The sequence below is a fragment of the Hyperoodon ampullatus genome (genome assembly GCF_949752795.1).
Source record: "Hyperoodon ampullatus genome assembly, chromosome: 3".
Classification (NCBI taxonomy): domain Eukaryota; kingdom Metazoa; phylum Chordata; class Mammalia; order Artiodactyla; family Ziphiidae; genus Hyperoodon; species Hyperoodon ampullatus.
The window spans coordinates 153,413,278-153,425,558 of record NC_136916.1 but is presented as its reverse complement, the minus strand read 5'-3'; the positions used below and the strand labels follow the sequence as shown (position 1 = coordinate 153,425,558).

Genomic DNA, 12,281 nt, shown 5'->3' with positions numbered 1-12,281 from the left:
AGAGTACACACCGAGGAACTGGCAGAGTTGGGATTAAAGACAAAATGATCATCGTTTCTACTTCTTAGGTTGTGTAGATAATAACAGTGGCTAACTTAAGGGAGCATTGAGTTAAATAAACTCTTACATGTAGTTCTGACTTAACCCTCCCCACAGGTGAGGGAGAGAATTTTAAGTGATCTTCAAGCACCACATTTCTGGTAGGAAGCCAGCTTTACACGTAATACATAGTAGAAGGAGGCATGAGGCATTGTACTGGAGTGCTGAAAGAGACCGCGTAAGCGCTGGAGGAGAATCTTGAGATGCTATTCCCAATCGCGTGATCTACCTCGGGGATGACGTTCCCGCCCACATAGTGGCCAGCCCCAGGGATGGGTCGGGAATGCACATCTGCCCACCCCGAGGGGCAGTTCAAACGTGAGGCATACGGAGCGTGACCTAAAGATGAAGTGTGGAAAACACATTCCTCGTCAACGGGTTCCACGTCGGATTCCCCGCATCCCTCTCCTACGACGTTATCAGAAGCATCATTCAATCAGCCCATTGGAGAGGGACTACGAAAAAGGCTGAAAAATGTGACTAATCTAGGAAAGTTATTTTTGTGAGAAAGAAGAAAAATGTCACCAAAAAGGGTCAGCAGATAACCCTAGCTGGGCTGAAAATAACTGCCCGCTGGCAGACCAGTCAGGAACAGGCGGAGGGCAAGAGACGTAATGCAACGTGCCAGGGAAGCTCCAGCTGAGTAGAGCTGCTGGGGGATGAGGAAACTGGCCTAATTTGGGAACATGAGCCCAGCAGCATTTCTCAGATTCCTGCAAGAGAATCTGGCTGGGTGTCAGTTCTGCGTCCTAGGAGGAGCACCAAAGGGATGGGGGGCGGAGGAGGAAGAGAAAGAGAACAGCTGTGTCTCAAACACTTTTCCAGACAAGTGGACGAATAAGGATAATCAAGTGAGAACTTACTCCCTCACCAAAAGGATTCCAAGAGGAAAACCCAAAAGACTCTCAGCTCCCGCCAAAAGCCTTTCTCTACTGGAAGGTCTGTGCATCTAACTATCCAGCAGGTGGGAGAAGTTAGGTGGTGTTTAAGAGTCTGTCTGGAGTCTGAGAGAGTACAGCCAGACGTTAGCTGAATGACTGTGGACAAGTCACTCGACTCCCTGAAGTCTCAGTGTCGTCATAGCTAAAATGAGACAATAAGTACAATAACTACTTTAAGATTTACCACGGGGCTTAAATAGGATAGTGTGTGTAATTGACAGAGAGGCAGGAACTGTTCCAGTGTCAGTTATAATTATTATTATTACAAGGACAATCTGCAAAATGGAAGTTAAGCTACAGACTGCTTTAGACCCAAGTGAGAAATGCTCATCCAAAAGACAGGCCAGGGAATTCCCTGGTTGTCCAGTGGTTAGGACTCTGCTCTCTCACTGCCGAGGGCCTGGGTTCAATCCCTGGTCGGGGAACTAAAATCCCACAAGCCACGTGGGGCAGCCCCCCCAAAAAAAAACAAAAAACAGGCCAGTCCTGAGAGGTTTTGCCCTGAGATTCCTTTTTCCCAACTTCAGCGTATGGTAGTGTAACTTAATGGTAGAAAGCGTCCAGGTCTTTTCTTGAGGTTGTGTAGGAGAAGCATCATTTGAATGACAGAAGGTGAAAGCTCAGGCATAGAAATCCAGTTTAATTCTCAGAGCTGCTCTGCCCAGAAAAAGTTATTCACTGCAGATGTGAAGACGCTCATCATGGCACCAGTTAAAGTCTCCATAACTGTAATGCCAACCTGAACTGCTAACTGAACTATGCATCTAGGGATCCAAGCCTGATTTGTAACAGGTGGTAAAAAAAAAAAAAACCCACAAAAAAGCAGAGGGATGCAGTCATAAACTTTCTTAGTAGTTACCATTTCTTGAGAGGTGCCTGTGTGCTGGCAACTTTATGTGCATTACCTAATTTGACCTTCACAACAACCTGAAAGAAGCAGGCCTGAAGCTAATCAACTCTGAGCTAGTGAAACTACAGGAAGAGTCCATCTTTCTGGTTAATCAGTATGATTAGGCAGGTAAATTCTTTGAAATTATTTGAAAATTTACAGATTGACCAAGCAATAAAGAGACCTTTCCTCTTCTTTCAGAGAGGGAGGAAGAGTCTAATTACCTGGGCTGAGCCACAGGTATCCTACAGGCAGAAAGCCCCGAGGGGTTACAGAGAAATCAGGAAGAAGGAAAAGATCGAGGCAAGATTTGACACAGGCAACTGCATCAGATGTCTTGGAACTTGAGGGCATACAAATTTTCACTGAACTCTACACAACCCCAAATTAGAAAACGGGAGAGGAATGTGGATTTTTTATTTTTATTTTTTTTGCTACTAAAAATAATTCTTTCCTTTTATACCCAAGCCTACAAGAAAAAAAAAAAAACAAAAAACAAACTCTGTATAAATTCTATTTTTTTTAAATTGATATGTCAGTCGCAAACTGCCTACTCAACAGTCATTCCTCTTCTCCTTAACCCCAAAACCCCAATGTGATGGGTGTGGCAACGTGCCCAGCTGAGAACGCCCTTGAAATTTAAGGTGGTTTTAAGACCCAGTTCTGACCGATGACATGTAACTAGAAGTCTACTTGGTGAGGTCTCTGGCTATCATTTTCCTGATAAGAAGGGACATACTTCGTTGACATGAACCCTGAACTCTTCCACTCTTCCCCCTCTCCTCACCTAAAATACAGATTGGATCCCTGGGGAACAACCAGCCACCATGTCAGCAACCATGAGAACAAGTTACAAGTTCCAGATGGCAGAGCAGGTGTCTAGACAGGGTGAGGGTAATGCAGGACCTCCTCCAGTGACCGCACCAGCCCTGCCCTCCACTGGACTTCTTGCTGTGAGAAAAATCACTCCTGCCTGCTCCAAGCCCTGGGGCTGAGTTTCTGATGCATATAAGCCAAATTCAATACCGATAAGGATACCTGAAAAATCAATCCATCCTAAGAGCAGGAGTTTTAACTTGAATGGAAACAGGAGCCAGGTAGATCAGATGTGAGTAAATCTGACCAGGTGTATTCAAGTAAGAAATGGTGAGCTGGACAGGGCAGGCGGTGAGCTGCACAGGGCAGGCCAAGCGTACACAAGCACCATTCTCAGCTGCAGCCAACTGCTGCCATGTGGGGATGCCAGCCCAGAATTCCTGCTGTGCCAGAACTTCTGGTTTCAAAGAGGAGCCCCAAATCTGGATTTTCGCGTAAATTTTCCTAATTTAGAAATGATAACAACCAAGTTTTAAAAAATGTTTAATTTTGTACAGGTCGAAGAAGACATGGTTGTAGGCGAAATTCAGTCTGAAGGCCACCAGTTTTTAACCGTAGAGAGGGTTAAGGCACAATAACAGAACACCCGAGCTCTGGAGAGACAATAATGGTTAGCAATTATATACTGAGCACTTATGGGTCCGACTGGGTTAAGGGCTTTCTTTATACCTGTTATCTTGCTTTTTCTTTCTGGCCACCCTATCAAGTATGTAATACTAACCCTGTTTTATCAATGAGGAAACTGAGGCTTGAAGAGGTTAAGTAACTTGCTGAGCCATAGAGCTAACATGTGGCAGGGCCAGGATTTCAGCCCAGGGCTGTCTAACTGCAAGGCCTGTGCTCTTACCCACCCTTCAGGAGGAATGCCCGCTGCATCTGGAAGCACAAAACCTGCTTCAGATCACTACTAGTCAGCCTGTGGAGAAATGAGCAGCAACCCTTGGAGAGACTTCCAAATCGCTTCTAAAAGAGACCCAGGCTCACATCCTCCTTCTGTGCGGCCCTTTAATAACAAGAGCAAAGCTCCATTCAAATATTCTCTTGTTCACTGCTTACTGAATGAATGAACATTTGTACAGTGCCTTTCAGTTTACTAAAGTGCTTTTAAACATGTATCTCACTTAATCCTCACATCAACTTGGTAGTATTGTCACCACTGTTTGACAGATAATGAAATGGAGGATTAGAGAGATTAGTGGAGTTGTTCAAGATCCAGGCAATTAGCAGAGCCCACGCTCAAGCCCTGGTTTTCAGATGCCAAGCCTGCGTTCCCTCTATTCCAGCACACCTGGAAGCTGCTCTGCTTCCTCCACGGGGCTCCCCAGCCCGCCAGCTCGCTTTAAAATCATCATTTGCTTGAACGAATTCCTATATAACTCTAAAGTAACTCCAGTATGTCTGACAGCCCCCAGGTACCATATTTACGTTTTCATGAATAACTTCATCCTAGAATATAGTCAGTGAAAGGACAAAAATAAATATATCAAGTAATACATTCAGAACTGGAATGTAAATGGGCACACACACATAAGTCTTAGAATCTAATCTTAGAAAGAAACAGCCAAAAAGGCCCACACAGCACAGTGTGCATCTGGCCCCAGGGGAGGCTGCCCACGCTGCTTTAAACCTCAATTCAGGGAGAGAAGGAATCCTGGAATTCTGACTGGCATTTTGCTGTCAGAGGCACCAGCTGGGTGAAGAACAGAATGACTTTTCTTTTTTCTTTCTTCTTTTTTTTAAATAAATTTATTTATTTTTGGCTGCATTGGGTCTTCGCTGCTGCACGCGGGCTTTCTCTAGTTGCGAGAGCGGGGGCTACTCTTCGCTGCGGTGCGTGGGCTTCTTATTGCGGTGGCTTCTCTTGTTGCGGAGCATGGGCTCTAGGCTCGCGGGCTCAGGAGTTGTGGCATGTGGGCTCAGTAGTTGTGGCACGCGGGCTCTAGAGTGCAGGCTCAGTAGTTGTGGCGCACGGGCTTAGTTGCTCCACGGCATGTGGGATCTTCCCAGAGGGCTCGAACCTGTGTCCCCTGCATTGGCAGGTGGATTCTTAACCACTGTGCCACCAGGGAAGTCCCCAGAATGACTTTTCGTCATCTCCCAGAAAAAAATACTAAGGCCCAGATGGGGCCAAAAAAGGTACATGCCTCTGCAGAAATAAGTAGGTATTCTAGAAAGGCTGAAACCCTGACAGGTTCATCACAGTCTGCGACTCTGGAGTTAGGTGCTCACAGTACTGCCTCTCCCCTGAGCCGAGGGGAAGGGGACGGGTAGGTGAACCATGGCTACTGACCCCAGCTTGGTAGCTGATTTGGTGTGGGCGCCACAGAGGCTTCAAGGCCATCAGGACATCCCGGCCCATCTCAGACTCACTCACCTCACCACTAAGGTGGCTATAACCTCCTTCACAACTGGGTAGTCTTGTAATTAGCCTTTGTGACTGCCAGTGATCACACAAATATAAGTTCCATTAAGGCAGGGGATTTGGCTCTTCTTCACTGAAATATGCCAACCCCCTAAAATGGTGCTTGACACACAGTAAGCTTCAATAAATACTTGTTAAATAAATGAATTAATGATCTGGTGTTGGGACGGATCCTCCAAAGGCCAAGAGTATACTTCCACTGATCCAGTCACTGGCTTGGCAATCCATTGCAGTTCAAGCTCCTTGAGATCCAGGGTTGGGTCTAGTATATCTTCTTTCACTATCTCCCTCCATTATACCCCCTTAACTGTGTCTCCAATGTGCCACAGTCTGCCACCCCTGACCCTGTAACCCTCTTATTCAGCTTCTAAGAGCCCCTCATCACACACTATGTACTTCAACCCCTCACCCTCCGCAGTGTCAATGGCATGCCTGCTCTGTGCCAGGCACTGTGATAAACAAAGGGGGACAAAGGTGAAACACAACTGTTGCCTTCCAAAAGCTCACATCTTCTGAGGGAGCCAGGCACATAAATAATTAGAATACAATGTAATAAGCTCTATAATGGAGGTGCAATGGTCCAAGTCACAGACTGACAACCCTCAGGCCTAATCTAGCCCATATGGTGATTTAAGTTTTATAATTAGTCGCTAACTTCTAAAAACGTGTTGCTTTCACATAAAATTTTAGACTGCCATCTCTTGGAAAATCAGAAGAGCTGGCAGTACTGGACCTATATTCCCCACAGCATCAGCTGGCTGTGGCTAGATAGTGGTTACCCTTTGGAGGGTGCATGTGGCCTCTGGTTTTCCCACAATCCCCCCACAGTCTCTCCCTACCGTCTTCAGGCAATGAGGCCAAGCTTCAGTCGCCAGCTTTTCTGTGTTGGCATGGCTGTTACCTGAGAGGAGGAATGAGTCTCTATACCCATATTTCTACAATCAGTGAGAAAATGAAAGATAACCTGAAAGGTCCATGTGGAACACTTAAAGACATGGTGGATATCTTATTTCTGATGAAAGTGAAGGATATTCCTACCTATGTGATATGTAAGTCAAGTGTGTCTGTATCTTGTCCCCAGCATGCTGTACTCAGGCACCTGCCTGGCCCATAAGGCCTCCCAGCAGAGATGCCCTCATCTGTTATAAACCTACTGTAGGCCAATGAGCTGGGCAACTGAGAAGCCAGGTTGCCTGTTGCCCAGAAACTCACTGTCTAGTGGGCCAGGCACATAAAAAGAAAATTAGTGCATAATGTGAGATGTTCTATAACAGGTACCATGAGAACTGAGAAGTAGCAGCCCTAAATTGGCCTGGAGAAGTTAGGAAGAGCTGACAGCGAGGATTACCCTGAAGCCAGCTCTTGAAAAGGGCAGAGTTTTTTCAAAAGGGCAGAGGAGGGTGAAAAGAAGTTCTGAGTAAACTGCTGAAAATAGTGCCCTGGCATTAAAAGCAATGCTCATCAAGATGACCCACCCTCTGCAAAGAGGCTGGATAAATTCCCACGATTCCAGGCCACTTGGAAAAGTCTCCAGGAAAGTAAGGCCAGTACGGATCCCCTTCCTGCCTGAAAACTGTAGAAAGCGCAGGTCACCACCAAGAGCAAATGTCCAGTTGTGTAATCCAACTTTACGTCACCAGCATGCCTCCCTGACGTTTATCTGGCAGGAATAAAAACCTGGATTTGGGCTGGATTTTGAAACCTCCCAGTCCCTTGCTTCAGTTAACGTACAAAACTTCTTCACTGGGAATATAAAGCAATGACAGAAACTACTCTGGCATCAAAAGAAAAAAGTTCCTCTTTCACTTCTTGCGAATAGGACAAATGCCGAGGAAGGGAATTCCCAAATCAAGATAGGAGGAAGGCTGACATTAAAGAGAAGAAGGAGAAAAAAATATGAAATACCAAATCCTTGCTCACTGAGTAATCGCTAACTCTTAGAGTGCATTTCTTCACAATTTTTTAACACTCACCTCTGCAGTGAGAGTCGAAGAGGAATTCTTGCCAGTGAGATGATTCTCGGCTTGAGCTGACTCCTGTTGAGCTCGGCGCCCCATCTTGGCTCCCTGTAAGGAGAGATGAGGGGCATTGCTGACCCAAACGTCTTTGAGCCACTATGAGGAAGACAATCCTGCCAAGGTAAGCAAGGACTGGATTTATGATGACATGGTGGAGGATGGGATTTGAGCAACTTGAGTATATACTTAGAAAAGGCTCCAAACCCTTAAAACAAAGTGCCCATGGTCAGTTCTATACAGTAGAGCAGGAAATTCATGTACTGATCACAGTGTTTTCTTTTAATGGCCATAGACCTTTTCTACCCAAAGAAATGCAGCTAGAAATTCCTCTAGAGGGGGCAGGGACCTCACGCCATAGCCCAGGAAGAGTGTGGTCAAGGCTTCCTTGTTCCTATGCGGGATTTTATGAAGGCCTAATTTCAAAGCTGCAGCTTCGCATGAAAATAGTTATCCAAAAGGCATTTGGGGGGGAAAGGAATTCCATGGTAACTGAAACCAGAGAAATACAGATAGCGTTTGCTTTGACGTGTACACTACTTGGATTTGCGCTTACAGTCATTAAAGGAAAGATCTTACAAGAATCTTGAGACATTAGCTTTGGACATCAGACCACTTCAAATTCTGAGTCATCAAATGAACCATCTGCACGCGTTTCCCAAAGCCCTGCTGGGGTGAGGCTCTGTGTCTCAAATGCCTCCCAGCACGTACACAAAACATTCTTTAGGCAGACTAGTGGGTGGTGAAATGTTTATATTTTTCTTTAAAAAAAAAATAACAGCATTAATGTCAGCACTTTTAGATCTCATTTGATGTAGCTTCATTTGATTTCACAGTAACAGTGACTGGGATTCAGGCCATTTTACAAATGAGGAAACTGAGACCCAGGAAAGCAATTAAGTGGCAGATAAATCTAAGAGCTAAATCTTCTTCTGCCTTCAAATCCTGAGTTCCTTCCACTATGCCCTGCTGGAATGTCTTTAAGATGTTCTAAGACCTGACTGCACCAATAAACTGAGAGCGATTACATGAGACCTGCATAAAAACCCTTATGTAGGATTTACATGTCAAATTCTAATCAATCATTTAGGTTTCAGGGATGACAGAAACAATCTTTCTGACAATAAGCAGCTCGTTTTCTTCCCAAGACAGACAACTGCACTCCTTCACCTATGGCTGCCCTTTTCCATTTATCATAACATGGGGTTTCTGAATACGGCATACTACATGCAGTGATTGTGCTCAAGCAAAAATTCAAAGATCTTGTCTTTAAATGCTGTTTGTAGACGGTTTCTCTAATAATTGTCAAGTATTTTAAGGTTTTAAACTTTTTGAAGACCCTGTATAAATCCACAGGAATGACTGGCAGAAAACCTACTTTACTACCTGGTTTTATATGTTTTAAATCTATAGTCTGTTTATTGTTCATCTTCTGCCACTGAAATGTAAGCCCCATGAGGGCAGGGACTTCGTTTTTTTCACTGGTATATCCCGAGCACCTAGGACAATCAACGCCTGACACACAGAAGGGGCTCAATAAATATTTGCTGAAAGAATGAATGAATAACTACATTCACATCCCTCGGTACTAAAAAAGTTCACATGTCAGAAAGGCTTGGTGACATAATATTCTCCTTGGTCAGTCAAGCAACCTGCTTCTTCCTAGAACAATTTGCTCCCAATCCTCATATCTCCTCTCTAATTACTTAGAGGATCTCCGATGTTACTAGGGCACTTCAAAACATGTAGAGATTCCACAGCAGAAACTAAAGACCTGCCCTGTGGGTCAATCTTTTAGAGACTGTCATCTTCGATAATTTTAAAGGTAAAAAGGCTTGATGAGGCTGTGTTGGAGTTGAAACACACACACACACACACACATACACACTGAACTTGGGTCTTGAATCTAGCTCAGCTTATTTATATATAAGCTTGGGTAAATCACAGCCTCAGAAGCAACAGTCGCTAACCTCTTCTAATAACTTAGCACATGCCAGCCACTGTGTTAAATGCTCTCCACGCATGTCTCATTTCATCTTCACTGCAACTCCTTGAAGCAGACATTAACATCTCCATTCTAGACATAAGGAAATCGAGGTTCCTGGAGCTTGACTTTTTTTTAACTCATGCAACAGCTTTATATGCCCTCTGACCTCTGGGTCCCCCGAGCAACTAGCCACTCCCTTGCGTTATAAATCTTTATTTCCTTAACTATAAAACTGAGGTAACGCCCACCTCCCCATGGGGATTAGTGGCAAGAAAGGACCTCCCTGTCTAACGCCTTCCTTCCTTCCATGCATAAAACAGTACGGTTTTTACATCAACTTCTGCCATGAGATGTCCCAAGGGAAAAGCACTAGCATGAGTGCAGGCGTCACTCTGGCCAGGGCCCCCCCAGTCACCCTCAGATCTGTCCATTCTAGGGGAGTTGACACTTGGAGCTCCAGAAAGCGGAGAGAAGCTGGGAAATTTCCCACCGGTCCCAGAGGCCGGCGGCGGTAGGATCTATTTTCCACTCTTTTGAGGATTTTAAAGAAAGCAAACCATAGGCCAGCAGCGGAGGAGCTCACCGCTGCCTCAGGGGCGGGGCGAGGGAGGCCGCCTCCTCCCCGGCCTCACCCCCGCAAGGCTCAGAGCCGGCCCGCTCCGGCCACCAGGGACAGGCCGGGCCGAGGGGGCTCAGGGAAGCCGGGGCCGGCGGGGTCACTCCTCCCCACCCGCTAATTCCTGGCCCCAAGCCCCCCGAGTCGGTCCTCACGGAGATGGCCGAGCCACGACGCCGCTCCTCGCCTAAGTCCAGCACGTCCTCCATCTCTGCGGCCGCCTGACGTCACTTCCTCGACACCCAGCGGCCCAGTCGCGTCCCTGACGACGGCTCCGCCCTTCCATCCCAATACTTAAAGGGTCCGCCGCATAGTTCCTGGAGTCTATGTGCCAACCTCCAATTTAAACCAAACCTATCCTAAACCTGCCTTTTTTGACTTCTGGAAAAAAATCTCCAGATATTAAATCATGATAAGGGTGCTCCTGTGGGACAGTGAAAACTTTTAGCCTTTAGAAACTGCCTACATCTGTAGCTCTGTTCAAATACATAAGTTGTCAAGTGCAAAGCACTACTAGTAACAGTAGTAATTTTTCTGATGCCTTCCATTTGTAAAGCTCTTTGCAATGTACAGAGGACCTTCACAGTTATTAGCTCATGGGAAGGGCATAACAACCTTGTGTGGGAAGCAAGATAAGTTGTATCGTCTCCAATGGACAGATGAAAAAACAGGCACACAAGGGGTCAGGTGCCAATAAATGGTTTATAATGAAAAGTGCAATATACATAATCTCTGCCTTCAAGAATACAGAGCCGCTGAAGCAACACATCAATAACCTGTGTATTAATAACTTTCAAAAGTACAAATAATCCCTTCAAGACCCCATGAAGTGAGCAGGAGCAGTACCTCTATTCAACAATTGAAGACACTCAGGTGCAGAGCAATGCCTTGAGGAAAAATCACCTGAGTGTTATGCAGCAGAGCCAGGTGCCTTGCTAACACCAGATCTTACTGAAGAATTTTTCTCTGGCTCATGTTATTGGGTGCCAGCCAGTCTCCTGGGCCAGCAGAGGAAGACGGCCCCCAAATTCCCAGTCTAATGGGACAAGCGAGTTGAGTCTTCATTGACTCTCCATGTAAGATCCCCACGTCAATGCCACTGACCAGTCCCTAGTACTGAGGACCCCCAGCCGGGACCCCAGAAGATGGGCTCATGACCCTGAAAGTGAACAATGTCCCCAACACCATGCCTGGGGTAAGGCTTAGATGGCTACCTCTTAAAAGGGAAGACTTGGAAGTGGGATTAATGACTCTAAAACAGGAATGCAGGATTTCTTAAATGCCTTGTAAATTATTCAGTTCAACCATTTATCCATACATGTTTACTGGGTAGGGCTATGCGTTAGCATGCCTGTGACAACAACAGTACTGCCTGGATGTCAGAAGAGTTGAAGCCTCATCCTAGCTCTGCTGCTAACTACCTGTGTAGCCAGGCAGAGCCCTCTCTGGACCTCAGCTTCCTCCCTTGTAGTGGCTCTTAGAGATTACCCCTAAAATCTTTCACTCACAAACTCTGATTCTCAATGAGAATAATACCCTGTTAGATTTTAACCTGAAGAAACATTCACTGTCAAAAACCCAAGATGGATGAAATATAGGCTCCAGTGAAGCCCTTGTTCCCTTCATCCTTGGCACCAGATGAGGAGGAAGGGATTAATCTTTGGATTATTCCATTTCTTGTGATCTCTTTTGAACAATAATCAATATCAAGGCTGCAAAGAATAAAGAGCTTTATTGGGGGGGGGGGTGTCTTAAGAATTGCAATTCAGGAGACACAGATTCTGGTAAAGTCAAAAGAGTGTTCCAGGGAAGAGAAAGGGTCAGGGGCTTACAAAGGCAAAAGCCACAAGGCTGTACTCTGACACGAGAAAGGAAATATTTGTCATTAAGGAATCATGAGTTATTTTAGAGTAAGGGTCTGATCAGTAGATAGGCTGTCACGAGTTATTATAAGGTAGGGGTCTGATAAGTATCTTGAGTTTCTGGCAGATCTTCTGAATGCCTTCATTAGGACAATAAGTGGTCAAAAGATCAGATTTTATCCAGGCTGAGACTCACATAATTCACACTTCCTCAATGGCCTCTGGTTCCATTTTAGAGAGCTCTTAGCAATACCGACTCCATTTCTATTTTCCTTCCACTGCTCATAGCCACACCACCACTACTTTAGAGCTAATTTCCAAGTCTCCACTCCCACTTCTTCCCCAAATTCCTGAAAGCAAAGGGTGCACATTCTGGGCAGAAAGAAGCCCTGGAGTAGGGCTTTCCAAACCTTGCTGGGCACCTGAATCGCCAGATCTTACTGAAGTATTTTTCTCTGGTGCATGTTACTGGCACCCAGTAACATGAAGTTTGTTAAAAAATACATGTGTCAGTACCCCGCCCCTGTAGACTCTGATTTGGTACAGGTGGGGTCCAGAAGGACCTCACTGTAAT

The 12,281-nt window shown here is 45.6% G+C and overlaps 1 long non-coding RNA gene across 1 annotated transcript; it reads right to left on the bottom strand.

The window, feature by feature from the left end:
• Positions 1-3,303: 3,303 nt before the first annotated feature.
• On the bottom strand, positions 3,304-10,080 carry LOC307050482. Its single transcript, XR_013810794.1, has 3 exons — positions 10,001-10,080; positions 7,201-7,293; positions 3,304-3,398 (listed from the first exon to the last, which is right to left on the bottom strand). It is a non-coding gene; the product is annotated as an uncharacterized lncRNA (long non-coding RNA).
• Positions 10,081-12,281: the final 2,201 nt, after the last annotated feature.